At 39.8% G+C, this 6,000-nt stretch overlaps 1 pseudogene; it reads left to right on the top strand.

Annotated features, from left to right (window-relative positions):
• The first annotated feature begins 900 nt into the window (after positions 1 to 900).
• LOC114028765 overlaps positions 901 to 6,000 on the top strand; it is a 28,541-nt pseudogene continuing 23,441 nt past the window's right edge.

Genomic DNA, 6,000 nt, shown 5'->3' with positions numbered 1-6,000 from the left:
TTACTGCGTCTCCTAGAAATCTCCTTCTACCTTATGAGTGCGAGTCAAACAAGCAGACATAGGCAGTGAGGTAGCACTCTGCATAACGATTCTGGACTTGGAGACAAGAAGACCACTTCAGACACTCACCAGATATGTGACCCTGGGCAAGTCACTTAATCTTCTCCAGCCTCAGTTTCTCATCTGTAAAATGGGAACAAAACAAGTACCTTCCTTGCAGGATTACTGCGAGCAACCTCTTTCAGCCTCAGTTTCCTCATCTGTAAAATGGGGATGATAATTGCTCCTACATTGCAGGGCTGTTTTGAGGCTCAAAAAAGATAACAAGTAAATTGCTCTATGAAACAATGTACTGTATAAATGCTAGCTACTATTATCAGGAGCAGGATGTATACCTGGGAAAGACATTCAAATTCTTTGGGCTTTGGTTCTTTAATATATAAAATGACCTGTCAGTAACCTCTAAGGTTTCTTCTAGCTCTGTATCTATGATCTTAGGGTGGGAAGGAATGAGTTGGGCTGGACTGACTGTACAGGACTTTGGGCACGGATGTTATGTTTGCTGTTAGTGACAGGTGAGATTTTTGTTTGGGAGGGGTGTTTGGCTTGGCAGAACCTTCTAGAAGTAGGGAGAAGACCAGAGGAGTAAGCAGGGAGCTGGCAGCTCAGGGCTTGCTCTAAACCAAGAGGGTTTAATCTAGGGTTCAAGGAAAGGACTCCTTGGTCTATGGATAGATTTTAGGGGGTCTACGAACTTGAATAAGAAAAAAATTTTATTTTTACTACTAATATTTGGTTTCTGTTGTGGTCCCATGTAGCTTTTTTATGCCTGTCAAAACATTATCCTGAGAAAGGGTCAATATTCTTCGCCAGACTGCCAAAGGGATCTATGAAACAAAAATGGCGGAGAACTGTGGTTCTAAAGCCTGGGCTCCAAGAAGAGGTAAGTAGAAAAGGGGACTTTGAATTTTCTTCTCTCAAATTTTCCTCCAAGAAACCATCTTTTAATAAATGATTGTTAAATTGAATTGATTTTATATCTCCCTAGAGAATTTAGCATAACTCTTACCCACAGTAGGTGCTTAAATAGAATTCTGGCTTTTGTAGCTCCAACTGATCGGGATAAGAAAAGCTCTAGAGACTCATGCCCACTTAATACAGATTGTAAAAATGGTTAGAGCTTTCTTTGTGTTTGGGAACTTGAGTCCGAAAGGGTAAAACAACCTGACAATCACTATATAGCAGAATTAATGAAGAGGTCTCCTTGCCTCTTGTTGACTGAATGAATCAGTGAAGACCAGAAAGGTGGTATGGGCTGGGAGATATAGTATTGGATTTGGAGTCAAAAAGACTTGTATTCACATCCTTGCTTTGATGCTTATCAATTGTATGACTGAAGGCAAGTCAATCTTTTTGAACCTCAATTTCATCATTTGTAAAATGAAGATAATAATAACATCTGTAGGAGTTACCCTGAGGCAGCTAGATGGCTCAATAGATAGAGCACTGGGACCTGGAGTCAGGAAAGACCTGAGTTCAAATCTCTTTGTGTGCCTTAATCCACTGGAGAAAAAAATGGCAAACCACTCCAATATTTTTGCCAAGAGAACCCTAAAAGGGGTTACAAAGAATTGGACATGACAGAACAACAACCTACTCTACTTCACGTGGTTATTGTGACTCTCAAGTGAGATCATGTATGTAAACTCTGTGCAAACTTTAAAATGCTTCATGACTGTTCAATATTCTTTTTAAAATTAGATATTTATTTATATATTTTATTTTTTTACATTGTCTGTATTTCCACTTATGCCCTTTTTCATTCTGGAGAGCCATCCCTTATAAGAACTTTTAAAAAAGAAAAAGGAAGAAGAAAAAAAATCAGCACAAGTGATCACTATATAGAAAAAAATTCTGACAGTAATACCATTACATGTAACAACATCTGGAGGTGGAGGGAAGGAGAGGGAAAGGGAGGTTGTCTTCTCATATCTCTCTTTGGTATTAAGCTTGGTCATAATTTTGGAACACTTATCTTTGATTGTTTGATGGTTATTGTCCTTTCCCTTTATCAGGGGCTCTTAACCTGCAGTCCATGAACTTGTTTTAAAAATATTGATTATTTGTTGAGATGGTTCTATGGGGGTTATAAGGCAAGGACCAAAAATGGTCCCTGCTCTCAGTGAGCTTATATAGTAATTGAAGGAGACAAAATGCAGACATGGAACCATCAGATGGCAACATTAACTGGTAAATAATTAAATGCAAATTACATGGTGTAGACATTAAATGCCACAAGATTTCAGAAGAGGGGGGACTTCATTATAATAGGAGTCCTCAGGGAAAGCATCATTGAGGAGATGGGTCTTTGACTGAACCATGAAATGAGTCAAATTTGGTTAAGGAAAGGTGGAGAGGGAAAGGTATAGAACAATCCATGAAAGGATAAAAGGTGAACCTGGTAGTGCCAAGACTGTTCTCTGCTGACCTCATGATAAATGATATGGGCTCTTTTACCAGCTGTGGAAATTTGAATGATTTAATGACTATCAAAGAAGCGGGTACCTGGTGGAAGGTTCTCTGCATGAGGCTTTTGTGACTGTCCTTTTAAAGTGTGGTAGAAGGTACCTCTTGTTTGCTGTGGCTTCAAGTTTCTTAATTATGTGCTGAGAGATTAGATTCCACTGTACTTTCAAAACACACATACGTACTGCTTTAGGTTCAAGTTCCACTGGAAATTTTCCCTTTTAGGAGTGATTCAGCCATGATTCATGAGAATTTATTATTATCTTGCGTTTTTCTTGTAAACTGATCCACCCTCAATTATACTTTGCCAGGTGCACTGGCATGTTTATCTCGTAGGAAGGCAGAGACATCCATAAAATTCCCTTCTCTGGCCAAGGAAAAGAATAAGTTTGTGTATTTTTCTAAACATTGTGTATTTACATTGCATATATTTCACATTTACTTTTTTTTTTGTATATATGTGGTTTTCCCTCAGTAAAATATAGATTCCTTGAGGGCAGAGTCTATTTAATTTTTATCTTTGTATGACTAGTGCCTAATACAGAGCCAGGCACTGAATAGGTAGGTTTTAAATCCTTCCTTCCCTTTCTTTGTCTTACTTTAATTAATTGACTCAATCAAAAATAATGAGAATTCCTATATAGGTATACAGAAGGTACACAAAAGCAGTGGGGTCAAACTCTGTATATAAGGATCCCTGTAAACCCCATATTGAGTTAGAAAACTACATATTAACATTATTTATGTTCTATTGTATTTTTATTTATTTTGTTAAATATTTCCAAATGCATTTTAATTTGGTTGGGGCTATAGTCCGAGGTGTTTCTGTCTACAATGCCAGGTGGTTGCTGCATTTTTGACACTTCTACATAAAAGTACAAGATATAGTTGTTTCCTTCCAAGAACATATAATCTAGTTGAGGAGAAGAGACATGCAGAAATAACTAAAATATTTGTTAGTACACGGTGCACACTCTATGTGTTGTATCAACAATAGAAAAGCATCAGAAGGAATCAGACTTGGAGCTAGAAGGGTCTTTAGCTGGGGGAATTCGAGCTTGAGTGGTTTTCTTGAGGAGTTTTCTGGGAATTTCTGAACAAAGCACGCAGTAGAGACAAGAGTGGGGAGTGGGCCAGCAGAAACAGCACCAGAAATGGCAGCAACTGTGAGCAAATGAACAAATAGAAGAGCAGTTGGTGGTGACTAGAGATTGGGGAGCCAAGCATTGAGGAGAAACATCCTGCAAGGCCCCTGCCTGAGCAAGAAGGCAACAAGAGCCTCTGGGGGTCTCTGCTGGAGCCCCCAGGCAGCGGTAAGGGGGCTGCAGTAATGGGATGGTGGGTGCTAACTTTCCATTTGGGGGGATAGGCAGGAGACCGTGAAGTGGGATCTCCCTTTCTCTCCCCCTCGGCTTGGGGACAGAAGCTGATTCCAAAGCTTATTTAGTTCTAGAAAGTTACTTTTCTAATTTCTTTTTGAGCAGTTTGGATTTCTTTTGCCCACTAGATAAATTCAATCGATTTAATTGCTGTTGATCTCTGTGTTGTCTTATTTGTGAATGGGGGCTATAGTACAGAGAAACAAGATTTGGGTGTTGGTCTACTGAGATACAGAGAGGACCCAGGTTTGAGCCCTGATCCCTAAGAGTGCCAGTATTTCTCCTGGTTGGGGGTTATGAGCTAAAAATAGAGAATTTTATAGTATTTATCATTTTTATATACTTCCAAAAAGGTAGATCTGGGGTTTTCCTTTTTTTGCCATAGGCTGAAAATGAGTCACAGTGCCATTTTTGCTTTCTGGGACAGCTGGATTGTCCAGCCGTGGCCTCACTCGCTTCTCCCCCATTTCTTCCCTGCCCTCTTCCCCGTATATAGAGATAGGTGGTAACTGGGAAGGAAGAACTACCCTGTGAGAGAAAAAAAGGTATGGATGGTCCTGGCCTAAAATGTCCACATTCCAAAGGTGGGGGCCACCAGAGGAGCAGATAAGTGCTTTCCCCCTTTCTGTCTTAAGCAAAACCAGGAAGAACACCATTTCTACAAACTCGTAATAACACTGGGGATATAGGATTATAGGATCACAGACCTAGGTCTAGAGCTGAAAGGGAGCTCAGAGGACATCTAGGCCAAATCTCTCATTTTGTACATGGGGAAACTGAGGCACAGAGAAGTTAAGTGATTTACCTAAGGACACACAGATAGTAAGTAGCAGAGCCAGGATTCAAACTGATGTCCTATGACTACAAGTTCAACCCTCTTTCTATATTCTACCATACTTCTTTTAGTAAATGCTCATTAAAGTTTCTATTCATTGGTTCTAACTGTACACATAACACCTGGGAGTGGACTTTCTTTGGGCAATAATTTTGAATGATATGTTTGGTCTTGGGAGGATCATATTGAGTATGAAGAATGACACTGACTGATAGGAAGTTGAGTAAAACCACTGACAGGTAGTGTTTTCCTACAACATGAGAAGAGAATGGGCAAGACCCAGGCCACTCAGTTGTTAACATCACTCAGTAACCTTTCTTGGAAACGCTGATTATTGAGAATTACTTTTCTATGTTGGGGAAAATGTAGGAAGTCATAGTTTTATTTTTGTTTTAAACTGATTTTACTCTATCTCATTAAACTACAGTTTGGCCTGGAATTTGATAAAAGAACAAAAATAAGAAACTAAAATATTTAGGAATTATGAACCATGATTATTTAGTACTAAATCATGAGTAAAGAAGAGATGAAGAAATTGGCAAAAACAAACAAACATAAATGAAAAAAACCTGAAAAGAGTGGTGATTACTGTTGTTCATCCTTCAGTTTTGAAGGAGATTGATGTATTGAATTGCACATGAATTGGATTTAAGTGAGGCAGAGTTGTACAAAATCATCAGCCTTACTCTCTTCCAGAGTCTCTTTTCTAGAGTGATTGAAGTCCAGTGGCAAGACAAGAATCAGGATGACTGGCAATGGCCCAGGATACAATGGATGACCTTGGCATCTTCTATGTCTGACCAAGCTCTGAGTTCTCCACTGTGCCTGCTTGAGCCATCTTCATCACTGTTGGAACAAATTGTTCTCATTGTCCCACTGTGGGACACCCTCACATGCTTGGGTGATATCCCTCCACTTCACTGATGGGTATTAGACCTGCTGGTTACCCTCTGCCTGGTTTAGTCCATCTGCTGAGAGGGTTTTCCTGGGATGTGGCTGTATCAGCTTCTTGGAACTACAGGTGAGAGTTGGGTGACAGGTAGACACCAAAGGTGGATGAGCTACCCCTCAAAGGGCTTAACAAACCCTCACAAGAGAGATCCTAGTTCTCTCTGAACAGTTCTCTCTGAACACTCCATACACCTCAGTGATTACTACCTTATAGATGTCATAGCAGATAGAATTCTAGGATTAGTCAGGAGGACCTGAGTTCAGACTCCACACCTGACATGACCATTGGCAAGGATCTGAGCTTAGATC

Source organism: Vombatus ursinus, unplaced genomic scaffold (genome assembly GCF_900497805.2).
Source record: "Vombatus ursinus unplaced genomic scaffold, bare-nosed wombat genome assembly UNPS02014894.1, whole genome shotgun sequence".
Classification (NCBI taxonomy): Eukaryota; Metazoa; Chordata; class Mammalia; order Diprotodontia; family Vombatidae; genus Vombatus; species Vombatus ursinus.
The sequence above is the reverse complement of the archived record's forward strand: the minus strand, read 5'-3'. Positions and strand labels throughout refer to the sequence as shown.